Raw genomic sequence first — 24,897 nt, forward strand, 5'->3', positions numbered from 1 at the left:
TAAGCCCTTAGTAAACCCTAATTTGTGTACCTAATCCCCACTATAAATACCCCATTAGTCTAATTAGATAAGCATGTTCTTCTTATCAATCTTTAGTGTATTTTATATCATTCTAATCTCTCTTTAATCTTGTAATCAACTTTTAATCAAGTCTTAATACAAATCTCATTTCCTTAATCTCTCTTTTGTTCATCTTTCATTTTGGGTAATTGAAGATTATTTGGGTTATTATTGGGAGATTGACAACCTTCCAATCAATCATCAAGTACTTCTATTATTCTTTGCTTTATTATTGGAATCATTAGTAGGTATAATTCTCTTAATCCCTTTTTAATTATTGTTAATCATCTTCATTTATTCATCATATTTAACTTTGTTGGTATGATTGACAACCTTGCTAGCATGTTCAACATGATAATGAGTGAGTAGTTTCCTTAGCTAGGGTTAATGGATAATTAGGGGAAACCAACATGGGGGATGATTCATGCTTAATTTAATATGTTTTCATAGTTTATTTGCTTGCTTGTTGTGATCTCAACTTATGCGCATGTTATGTTTGATGAAATGCGAGCCTATGAATCCTTGCATTTTTTACCCATCACTTACCTTTTCAATGAGACTTGTAAGATATAAACCAACTCGAGTCTCATTAGACCATGCATATAGTTGAGTAGGGAAGATTAAGTCGACTTGTAGGTGTTGTACAATCTAATCGATTCGGCTCCGGGACCCAAACTTTCCTAGGATTGTAAGATATAAACCAACTCGATCCATCACAATAATAATTGCTTGCTTATAATTTGAGAATATGTTTGTATGATTAATTCCCATGAATCCTCTATGATCCCATGACACCCTAGTGCCTTTTATCAATTGTTTACATCCCTTTTTAATCATCTTGCTTGTTTACTTTCATTGCTATTTAGTTTAGTGATCTTCTATTCCAACCCCAAATTGTGACACCCCTAGACACCGCTACTTGCAATTGAAAATCTCACTTCAATAGCCGTCCCTTGGGATCCGACCTTTACTTGCCTCTTTACTAATAGTAGAGTTGTTTGTGGAGTTATAAATATTGTTTTGGTCTAGGTGCTCCTAACGACAAGTACCGAAAACTAAACCTCTCAAGAGGGGCCAACCAAAAATGGCGCCGTTGCCGGGGACGGTATTAACTTGATTTAGATTTTCTTAGATTGTTATTAGTTGTGTCTTTCTTTGCCTTGAGGAAGTAAAACTCCTCAAGGTCTGTTCTAATTATTTTCGAGTTGTTTGATATTTTGCATGTCTAGAAGATCACAAGGTAACTTGTTACCCTTTGATCACGAAATTGAAAGGACTTTGACAAACAATAGAATACTTTCTAGAGGAACTTTGAGAGGTATTGGTGAGGTTGTAGTTATTCAACCAAACACTATTGAGTTCGTCAACCCTTTTGCAAGAGAAGGCGAGGAGAACCCAACACAAAATCCAACACAAAATCAACCCACAATGCCTAAATTTTCATCACATTCCGTACCAACCGAGGAGAACCTACCCAATGGTACTCCCACACCACAACACTTAACCGGAAATTTCATTGCCAAATCCGCATTTATCCAATTAGTCGAAAGAAGCCAATTTGGGGGGATGCCTAGTGAAGACCCTCACTCTCACATGGAGACTTTTTGTGACTATTGTGATGCGATTTCTCAAACCGGTGTAACTCAAGACCAAATTCGATGGGTCTTATTTCCTTTTTCTCTAATTGGCACCGCAAAACAATGGTTGAAAGGCCTTGATAAGGCTACTCTCGGAATTGACTCTTGGAAGAAATTGGCTCTAGCTTTCTACAAAAGTTCTACCCAACGGAAAAGACTAACATGCTAAGAGCTCAAATTACGGGCTTTAAGCAAAGAGATGAAGAATCTTTGTATGAAGCTTGGGAGTGGTTCAAAGGAATTTGTCGCTCATGTCCTCATCATGGACTTAGCGAGTGGTTCTTGGTACAACAATTTTGGAATGGTCTTTATGAAGACTCAAGAAACATTCTCAACATGGGATCAAATGGTATGTTCACCGAAGTTGACGATAATCAAACTTGGAACAAATTGAGGAAATGGCGGTCCATAATTCACAATATAGTAGACCTCGCAAGGCTACTAGAGGAGGAAAGCATGAAGTGGACTCTATTACTCAATTGGGTGCTCAACTTAGTGCTCATATTGATACCATCAATTTGAAGTTCGAAAAAGCTATGGCTAGACTTGAAGAAGCCTCAAAATCACCAAAGCATCATGTTAATGCCATGACGGCATCTTCATCAATCCCAAGTGGGATATGTGAGAATTGTCGAACTTTGGGACATGAGCAAAGTGAATGTAGGGGAACAAATGAACAAGTGAATGCTTTTCAAGCATACAAGAGTGGTACCCCTTATTCAAATTATTACAATGAAAACACAAAATTCCACCCAAATCTCTCATACAAAAGCCAAAATGTTCAAAACCCTCAACTAACATAAACCCCACCTCCCATGAGAAACCAAAATCAAACACCCTTTTACAACCAAAACCAAGGTTACCAAAACCAAACTCCATACAATCAAAAAAATGACTAAGGTTTTGATGTTCAAAAACCGGTTCTTCAAATGCAAAAGATTCAACAAGAGTTTTTCACTCAAATGCAAAAGGATAGTCAAGTAAAGGAAATCACCATCAACAACATTCTAGCCCACACCAAAATGTTGGAAACCCAATTGACTCAACTAGCATCTTCAAGTTCTCAAAGACAAAAGGGGCAATTACCACCTCAAAGTAATCCCCCAAGGCATGAAACGGTTAGTGCCATTCACTTGAGGAGTGGTATGAGGTATGAAGCACCAAAGAAGCAAGTTGAGGATGAAGTTGTGGAAGCTAGTGACAAAGAAGAAGTTGTGCAAAACTCCAAGGATGGAGAACCATCAAAAGAAGAAATTTCAAAGAAAAGTTAAGACAAGGCCAAGGAGAAGGAACCCATTGTGATTAGACTTCCTTTTCCAAGTCGTCAAGCTAAGCCCAAATTTGATGACCAACTTGGAAAATTTATGGAAATTGTGAAGAATTTGGAAGTCTCGATTCCTTTCACGGAATTAATCAATCACGTGCCGGCCTATGCAAAGTACATGAAGGACATCCTTACGAAAAAGAAGTCGATCCGGAAGCTTGAGACTATCGCCTTCACTAAGGTGAGTAGTGCAATCCTTCAAGGGAGTTCACCTCCGAAACTTAAAGATCCGGGAAGCTTCTCAATACCGTGTACCATTGGCGACACCACAATTAACAAAGCCCTATGTGATCTAGGGGCTAGTGTGAGTGTTATGCCGTATTCGCTGAGTAAAAGGTTAGGGATGAGAGAGCTTAAATGTACCAACATCACACTCCAAATGGCCGATAGATCGACGAAGACACCATTAGGGATATGGGAAGATGTTCCCGTAAGAGTTGGGAAATTTTTCATCCCGGTGGACTTTGTCATTGTTGACATGGAAGAAGACTTCAATATTCCAATCATTCTAGGTAGACCTTTCTTGCACACCGCGGGTGCGGTGATAGATGTGAAGCATGGAGAGCTCACTCTAGAGGTGGGAGATGAGAGCATAACTTTCAATCTTGACAAGACCACGAGAGCTCCCCGTTTGCATGAACCATGTTTTATGGTTGATCATTATAGCCGGAAGGATGATAGGAAGAAGTCGGAATTTCAATGGAAAAAGAAAGTTGATGATGCTCCATAAAAAAAGCAAGAGAATAGCAACAAAGAGAGCTTGAAAAGCTCACCCGTGACAAGTGAAGAGGATAGCCTCATTGGCCAAATCAAGAAAGGAGGAGAGTTGTCTCTATCAACTCAAGAGATTTTTAATTATCAAGTAGACGAAGTTTGTGGTCTTTGGGACGATGAGTTTGAAGGGATTTTTAATCCCTATATTGGTAATGCTATCGATCAAGACCAACATGAAGGACAACAAGTGTAAAGATCTATTGAGGATCTTTATCATGATAATGAACAAGCTTTTGACTACCTCTTCAAGGTGTTGAGCAACATCAATAACACCTTGGCCATGCCCCCATGACATCTCACTAAGTATGAGAGTTTGGTAGAGTCCTCTCCAAACCACCATTGTAAATATTTCTAACTCCCTAACTTGCATTTTAATTCTTACATTGCATTTTTTGTCATTTATGGATTTTTGTGCCTTGATCAAGATATTCATCATTTTTGAGAGAAGTGAGGGAGGGACTAATTATTTTATTGATGTGTAGTGCTTTAATTTAGTGTGGGGATAGCAATTGCCTAGGCCACTCATGCCTTTGTAGTGCCCCTACAATGAAGAACACGGGATTTGAAGAATGAAAATGACACGGGATATGCAAGTGCACGGATGGACCTGAATCCGGGTAGACCAGGAGGAATCCGAGCGGCTTAAGGGTAATCCGCTCGTCTTAGAGGAATCCGAGCGTCTGTGGAGGTATCCGTCCGTCTAAATGAGCTGCAAAATGAAAAATTTTGGTCTGTAAGAGAATCCGAGCGTCCCAGCTGAGAAGACGCTCGTCTGAAACTGGCCGCTCGTCTTTATAGAAAGACGCTCGTCTTTCTGCCAGTGCAGATTAAGCAAAGTTCCTGTAAGAGAATCCGCTCGTCATTGAGGAAAGCCGCTCATCCCACATTGAGAATCCGCTCGTCTTCTTTGAAAGACGCTCGTCTTTAGGCGAGTTTTCCTGAAGCCAATTTGAGCAGAATCCGAGCGTCCCGACAGGAATCCGCTCGTCTTCCCCTGCTGTTTTGAATTTTTCGGGTGTTTTAATACACCTTCCCACATTCATTTCATTCATTCATTCATTCATTCAAACACTACCCATAAACCCCAAAACTCTCATCCTCTCCATCACCAAAAACAAAATTTCCTCAACCAAATTCAACAAAATCAAATTGAAACTTCCTCAAAACAACAATTAATCACTCCTTTTGCAACTGATGTATCACTTTCATATATACTTTTATAGCTCCCTTTATACCATTTTACATACCGTTTCGTGCCTATTTTATCATTTATATGCCTTATTTCAATAAATTGTCGATACTGCCGCTATTTTGTGTTTTGATGCAGAAATGACTCGTTATGAGTATGATCAAGCTAAGATTAGCATGGCGAAGACGGCATAGAAGAATACATGAAGCATGGCACGAGAAACGAGGAAGCACGAAGGCTAGAAGAGAAAGATGAGGAGAAAAAGTCTGTGAAGATGGTTCCTCGATCGAGTCACCACTCAGCTCGATCGAGCGGTATCCTCGATCGAGTCACCTCTGGCTCGATCGAGGATCCTCTCTGGCGGGCTTATTTTCGGATTTTCCTAAAACGATTATCTTTTGTTATAAATTAGAAACTGGTGTTTTATTGTTAGACTACGCTTTATTTTACTTGGATACTGCTGGAAAACTCTCTTAGAACCCTAATCTTTCCCTTGTATGGTACTAATCTTTCCTCATTAATTAATCGTTGATTGTTTTTATGTTCATTAATTATTGTTTCATGCTTTCAATCATGTTTTCATTCTTAATCATTATTGTTGTTGTTATCGTTATGAGTAGCTAATTCCCTCATCTAGGATGAAGGGGATCTAGGTTAATTAAAAAGGGAAAATCGATTAATTGCTATTAATATAGTTAAAGTTGTTGTTTGATTATTGTACTTCTTCTAGTTAATCAACTTGAGGCCTGAGTTATTAATTAGTGTAGCGAATTGATCCTATCGCCGACCGGGTTAGAATTAATATAGGCTACGATAATCAAATAGATTGTATCTAATTATAGCGACCGCATGTTAGAATCGATCTAAAGGGCATAATTGAGTCGACCGATCTTATGACCTTAAACAACTTGATAGATTTAGCAATTGATTGATAATCCCCGACTAATTGACCTAGTGAACCGTAAATCCTAGACTTTTAATAATATCGTTAAAACCTTCATTTAATTACTTGTAATTAGTTTGTTAGAATCAACACAAAACAAACCCCCCGAAATTGGTTACTTTAGACAACTTAAATACTCTTAGACTTAGCTTTTACCGCCTCCCTGTGGATTCGATACCTGTCTTACTACTAGCTATTCTTGTTAGTCCTGAGATAGTTTTACTTTGGTTTGGTAATACGACTTTAGCCACATCAAATTTGGCGCCGTTGCCGGGGAGGCAACAATTGTTTAGTCTTTTTGTGTTTATTTTGTCTTTTTGTCTCAGGGAACCCAGTTCCTTGAGACCGTTCTCACACTCTTCTTGTTAGTTCCGTTTATGCCCAGGTCTAATAGGTCCGAGATTATTCCTTTTGATCCTGAACCAGAGAAGACTTTTCGCTACAGACGGAAATTTAATCAAGAAGTGGGTCAAGTAGAAGACTTGAGTATACTTGACGTCGAAACGGCGAGCTCAACAGAGACAACCGATCGGTCCTACGAAGAGGAAGAGGACGAAATTCCTATTCGAAATTCCGATTCTAACCGATATTCCCAAAACTCCCATCATGCCTACTCTAGCCAGTCACTCTGAGCCGACCTTAGATTCTATCCCACAAGGATTTAAGCTGCCCACTACTACCAATGGAACTTTTGAGATTCGGCCATCTTATATCAATTTGGTGGAACGAAATATGTTTGGAGGGACAGCTGCTGAGGATCCTGCGACACATATGGAGAAATTTGTCACTTACTGCTGTTCTATCCCATTAACAGCTGGAGTGACACAAGACCAGGTTAAGCAGGTGCTTTTTCCTTTCTCTCTAAAAGATGGAGCTGCTGAGTGGTTGAGAGATATGGATATGGATACTGAAGGAGTTACAGACTGGAATTCCTTAGCTCTTGCTTTCTACAAGAGGTACTTCCCACCTCAAAAGACTAATGCTTTGAGAAATCAAATTACTAGTTTCAAGCAAGGAGCTACTGAAGATTTGAATGAAGCTTGGACTCGCTTCAAGCGTTTAGTTCGATCAGTTCCCCATCATGGTTTCCCAAAGTGGTTCCTTTGCAACCAGTTTTATAACGGGTTGTTTGTTGATCATCGTGCCCTTTTGGATTCTTCTGCTAATGGGAGGTTTCAAGACAACACCAATGATGGTGACGCGTGGAAGTTGATTGATCAGATTGCTACCCATACCGCCAGGTATGGAAATCCTAGGGGAAGCACGCGAGGTACCGGTGTTGATAGTGCCCTGGCGGCACAGCTGGAGACTATTTCTGCCCAGATTGCTGAGATAAAGACTACCCAATCATTGGGTAGTAAGGAGAGAGTTCATGCCATGAGTCAGCAAGTGGAGGAGACTTGTGCTAGATGCGGTTTAGATGGTCACAGTGCAGCTGATTGTATGAGCACATTTGAGCAGGTTAACGCCTTTCAGGCTTACAGACAAGGTGCACAAGGTACACCTTTCTCCAACTTTTACAATGAAAGAACGAAGGAACATCCGTTCCTTCAATGGTCAAGTCAGAATGTGCAAAACCCGCAGCAGTCACAACCGCAAAAGAATACTTATATCCCTCCCAACAATCGCGGTAATCAACAACAAGGGGGGTATCAAAGGCAAAATCAAGGAGGTCAGCAGTTCAACAATCAATATCAACAGCCTCCTCAGCAAACTCCTCAACAAGCTCCGAACAATGATATGGCAGAGTTGCGCAACCTTTTGCAACAAACTTTGTCGATGCAGTAGAAGCAGACGGCCCAAATTTCTGAGCTGATTGCCCATAACAAGATGCTAGATAATCAAGTGGCTCAAATGGCACTTCAAAACCCATCAAAACAGGCCGTAGGTCTTCCTCCTCAAGGTAAGCAAGCTCATGAGCAAGCTAATGTTATTCAGCTGAGGAGCGGTACTTCTTATGTGAATCCCGACCTACAAAGCCTTGAGAAAGACGTTCCCATTATTGTTGATGAGGTCCCTTATATGCATCCCAAAGGATTGGGAAATTTGGAGCTTAGTGATGATGAGAAAGAACCTGACGAAGTTGAAACACGAGCTGACGATAAAAGTAAAAAAGACGTAGAAGCTGAATCTGTAAAGGTTCCTCGATCGAGTCAGAGGCGACTCGATCGAGGATCCAGCCAGCTCGATCGAGTCACCCCTGGCTCGATTGAGGATCCAAAATCGACAGCTGACGGTGTTTCAAAAGTTGTTTCTAAGGACAAGCAAGCCGAGCCCATAACTATTTCACTACCTTTTCCTCATCGATAACAAAAATCCAATCTGGATAAGCAGTTCGGTAAGTTTATGGAGGTCGTGAAGAATCTACAGGTAAGTGTCCCTTTTACTGAATTAATTACTCAAGTGCTGGCTTATGCGAAATTCATGAAGGAGATTTTGACAAGGAAGAGATCCTTTGACGCGGTAGAAACTATTGCTTACACTCAGAAGTGCAGTGCCATGTTGCCAATTAACTCACCACCAAAATTAAAGAATCCAGGAAGTTTTTCTATCCCTTGTCAAATTGGTCATCTTTCTATTAGTAAAGCTCTTTGTGATTTAGGAGCTAGTGTCAGCGTTATGCCGTATTCTATTTGTAAAAAATTAAATATGGGTCCGTTGACAGTTACTAATATGACACTGCAGATGGCCGATAGAACTGTTAAACACCCATTGGGGGTGTTAGAGGACGTTCCCGTTCGTATAGGGAAGTTTTTCATCCCCGTTGATTTTGTTGTCATGGACATGGCTGAAGACAACCAAATCCCTATCATCTTAGGCAGACCGTTTTTACATACTGCGGGGGCGGTTATAGATGTTAGGCAAGGGAGATTGACCTTAGCTGTGGGGGATGATATGATTATTTTTAACTTGGAAAAAGCGTTGAAAAACCCCATGATAGAAGAAACTTGTCATAGTATAGATGTTGTTGATTTTACTATTGATGAGTGTCTTCCTATGTGTTTGGACAGGGATCCTCTGGAGATTGCCCTTGTCACGGATCCAGCTGATCAGACGAGTTCATAGAGTCCAGAAGTTCGTCAGATTGAGAGGCTTCTAACTGGAGAGGAATGCCCACATCAGAAGGTATACAGTTTGGGTGTCACACCTAAGGTAACTGAGGTAAAGAAACCTGAATTAAAACCCCTTCCCTCTCATCTCAAATATGAATTTCTTGATGAATGTGAAATGAACCCAGTGATCGTCAATGCTAGCCTAACTGAAGGTTAACTATCTGTTTGTTGACTGTTTTGAGAACTCATAAAAAGGCAATTGGGTATAGCATTGATGATCTCAAAGGTATTAGTCCTGATTTTTGTATCCATCGAATTCATTTGGAAGAGGGCCACAAGCCCAGTGCGCAAGGTCAGAGACGACTAAACCCTCCAATATAGGAGGTGGTAAGAAAAGAGGTACAGAAATTACTTGATGCTGGTATTATTTTCTCTATATCTGATTCTAAATGGGTCAGTCCTGTCCAAGTTGTACCTAAGAAGGGAGGTACTACAGTAGTAAAGAACGATAAGAATGAATTGATTGCTACTAGACTTGTTACAGGGTGGAGGATGTGCATTGACTATAGGAAGTTGAACACGGCCACTAAAAAGGACCACTTCCCACTTCCTTACATTGACCAAATGTTAGAGAGATTAGCATGTAATAGTTATTTCTGTTACCTAGATGGCTACTCCGGTTTCTTTCAGATACCCATTCATCCTGAGGATCAGGAAAAGACCACTTTCACTTGTCCGTATGGTGTATTTGCTTATAGGAGGATGCCCTTTGGTTTATGTAACGCTCCTGCTACCTTTTAGCGTTGTATGATGGCCATATTTTCTGATTACATAGAGTCTATCATGGAGGTCTTTATGGATGATTTCAGTGTATATGGTACTGATTTTGATATTTGCTTGAGAAACTTGACTAAAGTTTTGCAGCGCTGTGAGGAGAGCAACCTTGTTCTCAACTGGGAGAAATGCCACTTCATGGTTACTGAAGGGGTGGTACTCGGTCATTTGGTGTCAGGTAAGGGCATTCAAGTGGACAAGGCTAAGGTTGAGGTAATTGAGCAACTCCCGTACCCGGTTAATGTTAAAAGTGTGCGTAGTTTTCTTGGTCATGCAGGGTTCTATCGCCGCTTTATTAAGGATTTTCCCAAAATTGCTCAACGTCTAACTCAGCTTCTTCATAAAGATACACCTTTTGTGTTTACTGACAAGTGTATTCAAGCCTTTGACAGGATCAAACAAGCTCTTATCTCAGCTCCTATTATCCGATCTCCGGATTGGAGCCTTCCTTTTGAGATTATGTGCGATGCCAGTGACTATGAAGTTGGAGCTGTTTTGGGGCAGCGAAAGGACAAGGTGTTACATGCCATTTACTATGCAAGCAAGACTCTCGATGATGCACAAATCAACTATGCTACTACAGAGAAGGAGCTTCTTGCAGTTGTCTATTCTTTAGACAAATTTAGAGCTTATCTTGTTGGTTCTAAAGTTATTGTTCACACTGACCATGCAGCTTTAAAGTATCTTTTAACCAAACAAGAGGCTAAACCTAGACTTATTAGATGGATTTTATTATTACAAGAATTTGATTTGGAAATCCGTGATAAGTCCGTGTCTTTGAAAAATGTTGTTGCAGATCACTTGTCCCATTGAGATTCTCAGGAAGAGAGATTTTGCCCATCGATGATTCTTTTCCGGACGACCATCTTCTAGCTGTAGCTGCAAATACCCCATGGTTTGCAGATTATGCCAATTATTTAGTGGGAGGTACACTTCCTCTTGACTTATCATATCAGCAGAAAAAGAGATTTATGCACGATGTGAAGAGGTACTTTTGGGACGATCCCTATCTGTTCCGAGAATGTGCCGATGGTATATACAGACGATGTATCCCAGAGGGTGAGGTACGTGCCATCCTTTCTCACTGTCACTCTTCTTCCTATGGTGGTCATCATGGTCCTTCTCGGACATTTGCTAAGGTAATGCAATCGGGTTTTTATTGGCCTACTATCCTTAAGGATGCTACTAACTTTGTCCGTTCTTGTGATGCTTGTCAAAGAACTGGCAATATCTCGCAAAGGCATGAGATACCTCAAACCGGGATCTCCGAAGTGGATATTTTTTATGTTTGGGGCATTGATTACCAAGGGCCGTTCCCTACATCTTTTGGGAACCAATACATATTAGTAGCTGTAGATTATGTTTCTAAATGGGTGGAGGCAATTGCCACCCCCACTTGTGATGCTAAATGTATTGTTAAGCTGTTTCAGAAGACTATCTTTCCACGGTTTGGAGTGCCTCGCGCAGTGATCAGTGATGGAGGCAAGCTTTTCAATGAGCGTCATCTTAATTCTCTCTTGAAGAAATATGGCGTTACACACCGAAGAGGATTGGCTTATCATCCTCAAACCAGTGAACAAGTAGAGATTTCCAACAGAGAGCTGAAACAGATCTTGGAAAAGGTAGTAAGCAAGAACAGAAAGGATTGGAGTCGGAAGCTCGATGATACTTTGTGGGCTTACCGTACTGCTTTCAAAACGCCGATTGGAACCTCACCTTACCGTCTCGTCTATGGCAAGTCCTGTCATTTACCTGTGGAGCTTGAGTACAAGGCTATGTGGGCCATAAAAGAGCTGAAAATGGATCCCTCACTGGCGGGTGAGAAACGACTGATGCAGTTGAATGAGCTTGATGAATTTCGACTGCATGCCTATGATAGTGCTCAAGTATACAAGGAGCGAACAAAGAAGTGGCATGACAAGCATATCTTGCAAAGAGAATTTCATGTTGGTGAGAAAGTTCTCTTATTTAACTCTCGTTTGCGCTTGTTTCCAGGTAAGATGAAGAGTAGATGGTCTGGACCGTTCACTATTACTGATGTGAACAAATTTGGGTCAGTTACACTGCATTCTGACACAGGAAAGACCTTCAAAGTGAATGGGCAACGCTTGAAAACATACTATGAAGGTCCTTTTCTGGGGGTCATAGAGGCTCTTGACCTCTTCCCATTGATTCTTCTTGCTGATGAAGAATTACGGTCATGCGGGACCGCAAAAACCAGCGCTACCGAGAGGCAGCTCGGATTTTGTAAATTATTAGTTTGTAATTAGGATTTTAAATTCAAGTTTTGTTATTGTTTTTATGTTTCCTTGAACTTTGAGAGATGAGGAGAGGGCACTTGATTTGCTTTCAAGTATCTTTTGCAGGAATTTTGACGGGATTTGAAGCTATGAGTAACAAATGACGAAAAAAAGAAGCCAGCCCAACTTCCTCGATCGAGCCAGGAGCGACTCGATCGAGGAACCTATCAGCTCGATCGAGCCAGCTGCGACTCGATCGAGGCACCAGTGAAGAATTTAAAAAAGTTTAAAACAAAAGTTGGGTAGTCAGAAATTTGGTTCCTCGATCGAGCCAGGCGCGACTCGATCGAGGATCCAAATTGGACCGGGTTCCGCGTTTTTCTTTAACCGGTTTTATGCTTTAATTACTCTAATTTCTTTCAATTCCCTTCTTCTTTTCGTGCTATATTCCTGCATTCTTCCTCCTTTATCACTCTTTCTCTCTATATTCATCATAAATCATCATCAAATCTCACTTACTACTTGTGTTTAATTGCTTATTACTTGTTTACATCACTTTCTTGTGCTTATTTTCGCGATTCCTTGCTCTTATTGCTCAGGTAAGTCCCGAATTTGTCTAATTTGTCTCGCACAATTCTGAAATTTCTTGCCTATAACTTGAGTTTATTGTATTAAATCTTCCATTGCTAGTATACAATTGCTATTTCCTTGCTTTCTAGCCCCTTAATTGTTGAAATTCATGCCTAATTTGCTAATTTGGGAATTCGGGTTCTTCAAAATTCGGCTAGAAATTATGCATTAAATTGGTTAGAAATTGTGTTCTTATGCTTGGATTCTTCATTATTTGATACATACTCATGTTCCCCTAAGTTTTTGGATGCTTTCATTGTGATTTTGAGTCTTAAAAATTGATTTTTTTGACCCATTTATGCCAAAAACCGGGATTGCCATATGCTATGGTTGAAGTTTGATTGTTTACTTGCTTTTATGTAGATAATGTCGACTTCTAGGTAAGAAAATAAGAGGACTCGAGAAAGGAGAGCCCCGGTTCAGCAACCCGAGGTGATTCCCGAAGAAGTTGTGTCTTCGGAGGACGATTTGTCTCCTTTGGACGATTACCCATTCATCGAATTCCGTGACAAAGCACAAAAGGACAGGTTTGAGTATCTGTTAACTAAATCTATGAGTTCCACTCGATGTGTTGATAGGAAAATTTTTGCGCACATTGAAGATTGATGACATTATGTATGGCATGTTCAATGAGATAGGGTTATAGGGTCTTTTCACGCTCCATGAATTATCTTACCTTGCTTTAACTCTCGAATTTCTGAGCTCATTTACTTACTTTCCCAGTGATCATCTTATCAAGTTTCGCTTGCTTAATGTTGAACGGTCCTTAACCTTTGACCGTCTGTTTGAAATTCTGGGAATAGATAAGCATAGTGACGGAGACTTGTATGGTGTTGGTGGGCTATCCGCTGTTCGTTATTTTCCATTGTTTACCGGTTATGCGGATGTCAGTACTATGGCTTTGTTGGACGTCCAACACGTTTGTCTTCGTATGTTCTTGAGGTATTTGAGCTATTTGTTGTATGGCCGGCACGACAAGAGCAAGACCTCCACTATTGAGGTCTTAATCCTTGCTAGTTACTTGAATCCTTATCGGGAGGAGACATTCCAATTCTCTCCCCCTGCTCTTGTGTGCTCGGCTTTTGATAGGATGGTTGGGCGATATGGGAACCTTAACTGTGGTGCTCTTGTCACCAAGATAGCTAGGGCTGTTTGTGATTTTGAGGGTGATGACCCATACGAGCCCATGGATGACCATGAGCCACTTGTTGATGATGACCACCTCCGTTATGAGATTTCTTATATTGACATCAAGAATGGGAAGGACCATTACTGGAGGGTCTAGGGCGAGTCTTACATGCTTCTACCTTGCGCCCGTTTACCTGCTGTCGACCCCCTTGAGGAGAGTACGGCTGTGGAGCGACCCCCACCCGTTACTTATCTGATTCCTGAGGACCTTCTGGTCACTTTTCCTGGGTCTAGTACTACTACCACCACCGGCGGGCGCCGGAGACGTCGTCCACCCACTACCCATCTGCCTGGCTCGTTTCAGCCTGCTCCTCCTCCACCTCCTTCAGCCTCTCCTATTTCGGGCTATGCTTCAGGTTACCATTTTGATCCAGTTATTGAACGAGAAGTGAGGATGCATACGGGCATCAACACTGCTTTGACAGAGTGGAGGATGTGGGAACAGATGGAGGCCATATCTCTTGCTTCAGGGAGCCAGTATCGGGGTGTGACACCTACCTATTATACCACCCCGGGTGATGACAGTTGTGTGTTCCATCTCTATGGAGTGACCCCTACAGAGTTCGGGCAGTTTAGTACTGCCTACGGTGCCTTGGGCCGTCCCTTTTACACTCCGACGCCCCTCTCGGCCCTACTGTTTTTGCGGAGGATCTTTGGTATTCCTTGCTCCCAGAGAGGACCGTTTGGTCAGTTTAGTGCCTCTACTTCCGCTGTTGTTGTTCCAGGAGGCAGCCGTGGTAGAGGCCGTACTAGGAGAGCCACCCGTGGTCGTGGCCGCAGTGTCGTTCCTGATCCTGAGTTGATGTCCCTTTATGCCAAGATTGATGGTTTTGATGATACTGATGAAGCCCAGTAGTGACAGCTGGTTACTACATCCCCCTCTTTCCAGCTGGTTTGGGGGAGGCTTCTGCACTACAGCTGGTATTATCTTTCTTGTTTTGTTTTTATTGCATTTCCTTTTTACCCTCTTCCCTTTGTTAGTTGTGTCCCGTAGGTTGTTGGATTTCTGTGTGACTGCTATGCTGTAGGCGTCACAATGAGGACACTGTGACATTTAGGTTTGGAGGAGTGTGTTTATTTCTGTTGTTTGCTTTTATTTAGTGTTGTGTGAAAAAAATCAAAAAAATTCAAAAAAAATTCAAAAATTATAAAATCCAAAAACATTTTTTCACTTATTTTTATTTATTTTTGAGTCGAGTCTTGGTGAATTGTTTAGCAATGATGATAATCTGCTTTGTCTTTGCATTTGAGTCTTATTTAGTTGTCCATGTACATTGTTTTGACTTGTTAGCTAAGATGAACAAAGCTCTTTACTCAAGTCTTGACCGTCACAATATGCCTTATGCCGAGTAGACTTGACTTTATTTTGTTGGTAAACCACTTAAATTTCTGAGGTCTTTAGAGCTTCCTATGCCGGGAACATTAATAAACCGGTCTCATTGTTATTTAGGCTGATGAGTGTGGTCTCCTTGTGGAATATGTAATATCAAACTGCATAATTGTGACATTAGTTTCTTAGCTTTTGCGCGTTCATATGATTAAGTACATGAGGATAGGCGGTTCTTTTTGTTCAAATATGCCGTACATTACCCAGGTTTTGTAAGCCCGTTTGAACCATGTAGCCATTTTATATCCTATTTCTTAGCTACATTCCAGAATTTGCCTACCTTTTTCGGGACAGTCGCAGTTGCTTGAGTCCTTATTGTTATAGCTACTTTGGTTGGGTTGAGACTTTTATTGTCATGTGGGTAGTAGCTATCTTTTTGTAGCAATTGTGTGACCTCTTATGTTGAAAAAGAGAAGTATTATGAAGCAAAGAAAAAAAAAAGAAAAAAAAACGAGAAAGTCTCGAAAAGAAAGAAAAGAAAAAAAAGAGATGAAAAAAAAAAGTTTCGAAAAAAGGATTCAGAAGATAAAAGAAAAAAAAAATGTTTGCTTCATTCAGTTTTGTTAGGAGGTCGTGTGTGGTAATTACTGGAGTCTAATGCACATTTGGAGAGCCTTTACATTTCTCTCATATGTTGTCAAAGTTGAGATTATTTCTCCAGTTGGATGTTTGTTTTATTTCTGATTAGATTTGGCTATTGGTCTAGCGCTGCGACTACCGTCTGAGCCTCACATATCCATACGTGCTTTTGCACAAGCCACTTCTATACCCATGCCACTTTACCACCTTTATGTCCTTGATACATGTACTTGGTCTGTTTTGTGAATGCGTATTAGTTGGAGAATCTCTTATCACATTAGATTGCATGCATATTTCATAAGTCGAGTGAGAGTCTTACTTCTTTCTATCTTACACATATCTCACCCCTTATGAGTGCATGAGTGAAACCGCGAGAATCCGACAAAATTGTCTTGCAAGGTTGAAAAGTATTTGGCTGAGTCTCGGTATCATGTCACATCTTGAGTAAGAGCTGCGTTAGTCTATTACCCGTGTCTTTGAATTTGTTTTATTGGCACAATTTTTGGTCATTACTTTGTTATAGATATGGACAGCTGAGACTTGTATGTGCCTAGACATTTGCTCTGAGTTATTCATTCACCATATGTTTGTTGTTCTTTGTTTGGCCTGATTGCTTTGCTTGAGGGAAAGCAAAGGTTTGGTTTGGGGGAGTTTGATGTATCTCTTTCATATATACTTTTATAGCTCCCTTTATACCATTTTACATACCGTTTCGTGCCTATTTTATCATTTATATGCCTTATTTCAATGAATTGTCGATACTGCCGCTATTTTGTGTTTTGATGCAGAAATGACTCGTTATGAGTATGATCAAGCTAAGATTAGCATGGCGAAGACGGCATAGAAGAATACACGAAGCATGGCACGAGAAACGAGGAAGCACGAAGGCTAGAAGAGAAAGATGAGGAGAAAAAGTCTGTGAAGATGGTTCCTCGATCGAGTCACCACCGGCTCGATCGAGGTAATTGTCCTCGATCGAGTCACCTCTGGCTCGATCGAGGATCCTCTCTGGCGGGCTTATTTCCGGATTTTCCTAAAACGATTATCTTTTGTTATAAATTAGAAACTGGTGTTTTATTGTTAGACTACGATTTATTTTACTTGGATACTGCTGGAAAACTCTCTTAGAACCCTAATCTTTCCCTTGTATGGTACTAATCTTTCCTCATTAATTAATCGTTGATTGTTTTTATGTTCATTAATTATTTTTTCATGCTTTCAATCATGTTTTCATTCTTAATCATTATTGTTGTTGTTATCGTTATGAGTAGCTAATTCCCTCATCTAGGATGAAGGGGATCTAGGTTAATTAAAAAGGGAAAATCGATTAATTGCTATTAATATCGTTAAAGTTGTTGTTTGAGTATTGTACTTCTTCTAGTTAATCAACTTGAGGCCTGAGTTATTAATTAGTGTAGCGAATTGATCCTATCGCCGACCGGGTTAGAATTAATATAGGCTGCGATAATCAAATAGATTGTATCTAATTATAGCGACCGCATGTTAGAATCGATCTAAAGGGAATAATTGAGTCGACCGATCTTATGACCTTAAACAACTTGATAGATTTAGCAATTGATTGATAATCCCCGACTGATTGACCTAGTGAACCGTAAATCCTAGACTTTTAATAATATCGTTAAAACCTTCATTTAATTACTTGCAATTAGTTTGTTAGAATCAACACAAAACAAACCCCCCGAAATTGGTTACTTTAGACAGCTTATATACTCTTAGACTTAGCTTTTACCGCCTCCCTGTGGATTCGATACCTGTCTTACTACTAGCTATTCTTGTTAGTCCTGAGATAGTTTTACTTTGGTTTGGTAATACGACTATAGCCACATCAGCAACAATAATCAATCCAAGCACCAAAATCTTCAACCTTTGAGTCGATTTTTGAAATACAAAGAAAATTACTTTCATCTTAAATCGATTTGGGTATAATTAGAAATTGAAGATTTTCAATCTTTTCTTGGTGTAATCAACAATGGCAAGAACAAAATAAGCAACAAAGGCACTCAAGGCAAAGACACTTTCGAAAAGGCAACAAAGCCTTTAAGCAAAGAAAGCTTCAATGGCTATGGTGGTTTCTAATGCAAACTTGGAAGTTCAACAACAACAAGATCCTCCCTTGGAAGCAACAACAACAACAACAACTCCGGAAATCGCTCAATTATCCAACTATCTGGAGGTAATTTTCATTTCCAACTCACATAGGGATACATTTGCCAAGTATGTTAAGAAAGCCATTTTGCCCACCAAATTCATTTGTGAAGATGTCTTGAACAAATTGGGTGTCCTTGAACAAACAAAAGCCTTCTTTGAAGCCATGGGTTTGGGTAAATTGTTCACCATAAGAGAATTGACATACCCCTCCCTTACCTTGGAATTCTTAAGTTCATTGAAAGTGACTAAGGTAGAGACTAGAGAATACATCGAGTTTCGTCTTGCGAATGTGAATAGGCGCATCACCTTTGATGTTTTGGATAAGATATTAGGCCTTAGTGATACACCATATTATCACAAGATGCCCGAGAAGTATGACCCCGCTCCTCTTTGGGAGGCAATTTCCGGGAAGAAATTTGTGAGCTTTCATGCTTGTCGCGCTCTATTAGTCCACCACCCGGGCATTGGAGTGTGGCACAAGGTCATCGGGAACACTATAATAGCAAGAAAAGTCACTAATCTCTTTACCAAGCTCGATTGTGTTCTACTTGAGTCGGCCTTAAATGTAGGAAGGGAATTCACTAAGCCCTACAATGCTCTAAGGCTTTTGATGGAAAGATGGCTTAATGTTGATTGTGGTAAGGAAGGCACCGCTCATATTGTAAATGGAGGTCTAGTTACTCTCTTGGCCAAGCACTTTGACACAAATTTCAACAAGGATAACACCTATGTGGCGATCAAAGGGGGTCATCTCATTGACATGGATGCCATGATTAACAAGTACAAGTGGGTCAAGCATAATTCTCTTGACACCAACTATGGGTGGCTAACCAATGATTCTAGATCCTTCACTTTGCCTTCCAAGATATGCCGATTAAGTGCCCACCGAACAAACTACCTTCTTCCACTCTCCAAGGGCACCGAGTACATCATCCGTCAACAAAGGGGCGAAATTGAAGAGCCCTCCTCCTCCATTGTCACAACACCCTACCCATTCAAATATCAAGAGTTCAAACCCAAAGATGTAGAAGTGGGAAATGATTACATCACCCTACTCATGAGAGAAATGCATAAACAAGCTTATAATGATCGAGTAAATGCATACTTGGCCCAATATCCACCCCTCCTTCATTTAGCTAGTCAAGGACTACTTGATCCATCATGTCCTTTGCCTAGTTGGGCGGATAGGGAAGTTTTCTTTCCAAGCACATCTAGGGGTGAAAGACCGGGTGAAGATGAGAATGTCGATGATGAGGTTGTCGATGATGAGGGTGTTGATGATGAGGGTGTTGATGAAGAGGTAGATGAAGAAGAAGAGGCTAATGAAGATGATGAGGAAAGTGAGCAAGATCAAGGAAGTGAAGATGAGAGTGGAAATGATTCCACTTCCATGGAGGAAAATGATGACAATGATGATATGATGGAGGATTATCAAACTTTGGAGGCTCCTACCCTCTTGAGGTTTGTCTACTTCTTTCTTTGTTTTCTTTATTTTATCTTGATCATAGTTTGGAGAGTCCTAGCAACACGAGGACTAACACCTTGGCCCCATTGAGGTGTTCTTTTTATTGTTCCCACATGGAAAATCCAAAATGACAATATATAGTTTCATGCATTGCATTTTGTGTGTGCATGAACTACCCCAAAATTTAAGACATTAGAAATAATGTCTATCTCGGTTTGGGGAAGTACATGCATACGCAATGGGAGGTAATCTAAATTACGCTCTCCGTCATAAACAAAAACTCATGCATCATGTAGTGTAGCTTAGTATAGCTTGCATTTAGTATAGAAATCATGCATCATACTTGCATAATTTCTTATCATATTGGCCATTGAGGACAATGCCTATATTAGTGTGGGGATGGGAAATTCTAACTTAACTTTTATTCAAAAATCCAAAAAAATCAAAAATTTCGAAAAATTGAAAAAACTGAAAAATTGAAAATTCAAAAACAAGTTCATTTCCTTTGTAATGTAGTCTTGTATATATTGTTTGTATATATTATGTTTGTCTATCCTTGTTCACATTGATCGACTACGCCACATCCGAGACATGAGGATATTGAAGACCGCATGGTATGATCTTTCCAATCTCTTTTTTCCTCTTTATGTTAATGACTATGTGGCTTTATTTTGATTGATGCGGTATAAACAATGTGAATCTAGGACTTGCATTTAGATTATTTGGCATATTAGTTGGTAGAATCATATGCATTAGGATGTATATATGTTAGTTGCATCATGGCATGTAGTTGCATGTTAGAAAAATTTTTGTGAAACCGTCTACTTGGGAAGTTTGACAAGTGTATATAGGCCATAGTAGATGATTTTTCTTCTTAAGACTTTGATTGTTAGAATACTTGTAAAACAACCTAGGATGTGTCATGCTAGTATCCTTTGACCCATGGATTAAGGCCTAGTCAAGAGTACCTTGTGGTGTGATAACTCCTTGGCTACCATTTATTCCAAGGTGACCCTTAAAACCATGAAACCATCATTCATCCATGTTCTACCATACATTTTGTCATCAAAGGGAATGGGCACAAAAAGAAATTGATTTGAGTTCAAGAAATGAAATGAAAAGTGAAAGAAAGTTTGCAAAATGCATCAAAATGAAAAAAGGAGTAACAAAAATGAAAACTCCTATGCTTCAAATATAAGGCACCCTCACTACATATGGGGTGACTTTGAAAATGTTCAAAAAGAAAAATGCAAAATGTTGAAAGTTGTCAAGTGTTAAAATGCCAAAAATCAAAAAGAAATGGCAAAAGAAAGTGTTCCCAAATATTATATGCCACAAGAAATTGGGGGGGAAAACAAAAACAAAAGCAAACTCCCAAATGAAACTCAAATTCTATCGATCCCTTTATCCACCGTATCCATTTTTGTGCATGGTAGAGAGGGGACGACCCTTCTTCTTGTCTAGCCAAGAGGGAGAATCCCGCGATCCTCCAGTGTTTCTAACACCATAGGGAGTCTATTCTTGACAAAAGCATTTAACGATTGAGGACAAAGGTACCCTAGCTTGACACAACTTGGAGGTGATTTATTGGTATCCTTCTAGGCTTAGTAGTTTGAAGAAATTGCATCTATGAAGGAGTGTGTACCCTTGAATTGCTTCCCCTTTAGATAATTTCCGCCACTTAGATGAGGAAAGTGGCTATTCTTTTGTAGATGCATCCATTACTTAATTTTGTGTGCTTAATGTTTGGATGTGTCCCCATTTTGGCAAGACCCACCTTGCCTTGCAAGAAGGCATCCTACCTCATGGTTGTCTTGTTGTGAGTTGAAGGGGCGGAGTGAGACCCGCTAATTGTCTCATATCGGCTATGCTATTAGGTTAGTTTAAGTAACGGTCCTAGTCTTTGTCACCTCTTTACTCGGGACGAGTAAAGGTTCGGTTTGGGGATATTTGATGTGACCATTATTTGAGCATATTTAGTCCCCGAATTAGCCTTATTCCCATGCTTTTTAGTACATATTTAGGTCATTTATTGTCTTTAGTCCTTTGTTTTGCATATTCTTTGAGGTTTTGATCCCTTGGTAGGAAAGGAGTGCAAACCTTGCATTTTCATGGCAAAATGGAGCTAAATTGATTGAATTCAATGACCAAGCATCAAAGAGAAGACAAGACTAGAAGGCCTTTGTACATATTATAGTAGTTGGGCAATGATGAGAAAAGATCCTTGCATCCCCGACAAAATCCTCAAGGATTGTACGAAGAAGAAGAAAGAAAAGAAGAAAGGAGGAAGCTGACTCAGAATCCGAGCGGATTGCCTTCTGGACGCCCGTCCAAGACAAGGAATCCGAGCGTCTTCCTCAGAGGGACGCTCGTCCAAAAGACCCACAATCCGCCCATCCAGCCAACGAATCCGCTCGTCCAAAAGCCAGACAATCCGCTCGTCCCGAGCCCTGGACGCTCGGATTGTGTTACAGCTATTCCGTTTTCTTCTTGTTCTATGAAGGATGCGCATACCTCGGAAAGACTAGCAAAAAGGAGACTCACATATTTTTCTGAGAGGAGCGATTCCTCAAGGACTTAATCGTCATTTAAGCCCTTAGTAAACCCTAATTTGTGTACCTAATCCCCACTATAAATACCCCATTAGTCTAATTAGATAAGCATGTTCTTCTTATCAATCTTTAGTATATTTTATATCATTCTAATCTCTCTTTAATCTTGTAATCAACTTTTAATCAAGTCTTAATACAAATCTCATTTCCTTAATCTCTCTTTTGTTCATCTTTCATTTTGGGTAATTGAAGATTATTTGGGTTATTATTGGGAGATTTACAACCTTCCAATCAATCATCAAGTAATTCTATTATTCTTTGCTTTATTATTGGAATCATTAGTAGGTATAATTCTCTTAATCCCTTTTTAATTATTATTAATCATCTTCATTTATTCATCATGTTTTACTTTGTTGGTATGATTGACAACCTTGCTAGCATGTTCAACATGATAATGAGTGAGTAGTTTTCTTAGCTAGGGTTAATGGGTAATTAGGGGAAACCAACATGGGGGATGATTCATGCTTAATTTAATATGTTTTCATAGTTTATTTGCTTGCTTGTTGTGATCTCAACTTATGCACATGTTATGTTTGATGAAATGCGAGCCTATGAATCCTTGCATTTTTTACCCATCACTTACCTTTTCAATGAGACTTGTAAGATATAAACCAACTCGATTCTCATTAGATCATGCATATAGTTGAGTAGGGAAGATTAAGTCGACTTGTAGGTGTTGTACAATCTAATCGATTCGGCTCCGGGACCCAAACTTTCCTAGGATTGTAAGATATAAACCAACTCGATCCATCACAACAATAAATGTTTGCTTATATTTTGAGAATAGGTTTGTATGATCAATTCCCATGAATCCCCTATGACCCCATGACACCCTAGTGCCTTTTATCAATTTTTTACATCCCTTTTTAATCATCTTGCTTGTTTACTTTCATGGTTATTTAGTTTAGTGATCTTCTATTCCAACCCCAAATTGTGACACCCCTAGATACCGCTACTTGCAATTGAAAATCTCACTTCAATACACGTCCCTTGGGATCCGACCTTTACTTGCCTTTTTACTAATAGTAGAGTTGTTTGTGGAGTTATAAATATTGTTTTGGTCTAGGTGCTCCTAACGAAAAGTACCGAAAACTAAACCTCTCAAGAGGGGCCGACCACGATCCAGGCAAGCATATGGAGCTGTTTACTGAATACTGTTCCGCCATTTCTTTAGTTGCTGGGATGACACAAGATAAGGTCAAAGAAATTCTTTTTTCCTTTTTCTTTGACTGATGACGCCCGAGAGTGGTTGAGAGATTTGGATAGAGAATTTGCTGGTGTGACGGACTGGAATTCCCTAGCATTAGCCTTTTACAGAAAGTACTTTCCACCAAAGCGCACCAACGCATTAAGAGGCCAAATCACTAATTTTACACAATTGGCCACTGAAGATTTGAATGAAGCTTGGACTAGGTTCAAGAAGCTAGTTCGCTTTGTACCTCATCATGGCTTCCAACAATGGTTCCTTTGCAACCAATTTTACGATGGGTTGTATGACGATCAACGAGCCATATTGGATGTTACAGCTAAAGGGAGATTTCAGAAAAATATTGAAGACGATATGGGATGGCATCTTATTGAAGACATAGCCATTCATGTAGCTGAATATGGGAATCCCAGAGGAGGCAGGAGAATGAGTGAAAGAGATGGTGAATCTCTTGTAGTTGAGGTAGAGATTTGTAATGCTAGTTGTGACGAGTCTGGGAGTCCGCCAATTTTGGGTGATCAAGAGCAGGTCCATGCTATGATTGAGCAAGAGGTGTTCTATGGTATATGTGGTGCGGAAGGACATGATCCTATTATTTGTATGGCAGATGTAGAGCGAGTTCATGCCTACCAACAATATAAGCAAGGAATTCCGTTCTCTAAACTTTATGAAGTTTTAGCCACACCAAGTATCTCTAGTCCTACCAATTCTATGCCGAAGCAAGATAATTCTTCTTCTACAAACACAGAGATAGCAGAGTTGAAATCTTTGGTGCTATCTTTGGCACTTCAGCTCCAGAAAAATGCGGAAGACAATGATAATTCCATAGAGAAGTTAAAAGATCAATTCACACAATTTGTGTCCGAGCAAATGAATCAAGCAAAGTAATCACCTTCTTGCGACCTGATTAATGCAATTAATCTCCGAAGCGGTCTTACTTATGACGGACCAATAATGCCGAAAAATGTCGATCTACCTGTTGATGGAAATCCGGAAACTGTTTTGGAAGAGCAAATTGTCGAAGATGCTACTGAACCTCGTCAAAGTGCTCGATCGAGTGATTTGGGTACTCGATCGAGCAGTTCTCCCTCTGAAAGTTCTCGATCAAGTGCCTTAGGTTCTCGATCGAGCAGTGCCGAAATTGATTATCTCGATCGAGCAAGTCATTCTCATCGATCAACCATATCCCAAGAGAAAAGTATTCGATCGAGTGATAAAAGTACTCGATCGAGCACATGCAATAGCGAGGACGTTGTTTCGAAGTTTAAACATGCTGATGTATCATCTTCCCCTGCTGCGGAGATGCCAAGTTTAGACAAAGGTAAAGAGAAAGTCGCAGAACCGCTGACTGTCACCAGAATTCCTTATCCGGGACGTCAGAAAGATGCTAAGTTTGAGCGATAGTTCGGTAAGTTTGTGGTGGTGGTCAAGAACCTTTAGGTAACCGTCCCTTTTACCGAACTAATTACCTAGGTACCTTCTTATGTGAAATTTATGAAAGATATTTTGACGCGTAAGAGAGAGCTTAGTGAGTTTGAGACTGTTGCCTTTATGGAAGAGTCCAGTGATAGAAAAGGCTCTTTGTGATTTAGGAGCGAGTGTCAGT

General features: G+C 40.1%; 1 non-coding gene across 1 annotated transcript; it reads right to left on the reverse strand.

Annotated features, from left to right (window-relative positions):
- Positions 1-1,859: 1,859 nt before the first annotated feature.
- Positions 1,860-1,966, reverse strand: LOC141654342 (small nucleolar RNA R71). Its single transcript, XR_012547902.1, has one exon. It is a non-coding gene; the product is annotated as a small nucleolar RNA R71 (small nucleolar RNA).
- Positions 1,967-24,897: the final 22,931 nt, after the last annotated feature.

Source organism: Silene latifolia, chromosome 4 (assembly GCF_048544455.1).
Source record: "Silene latifolia isolate original U9 population chromosome 4, ASM4854445v1, whole genome shotgun sequence".
Taxonomy (NCBI): Eukaryota; Viridiplantae; Streptophyta; class Magnoliopsida; order Caryophyllales; family Caryophyllaceae; genus Silene; species Silene latifolia.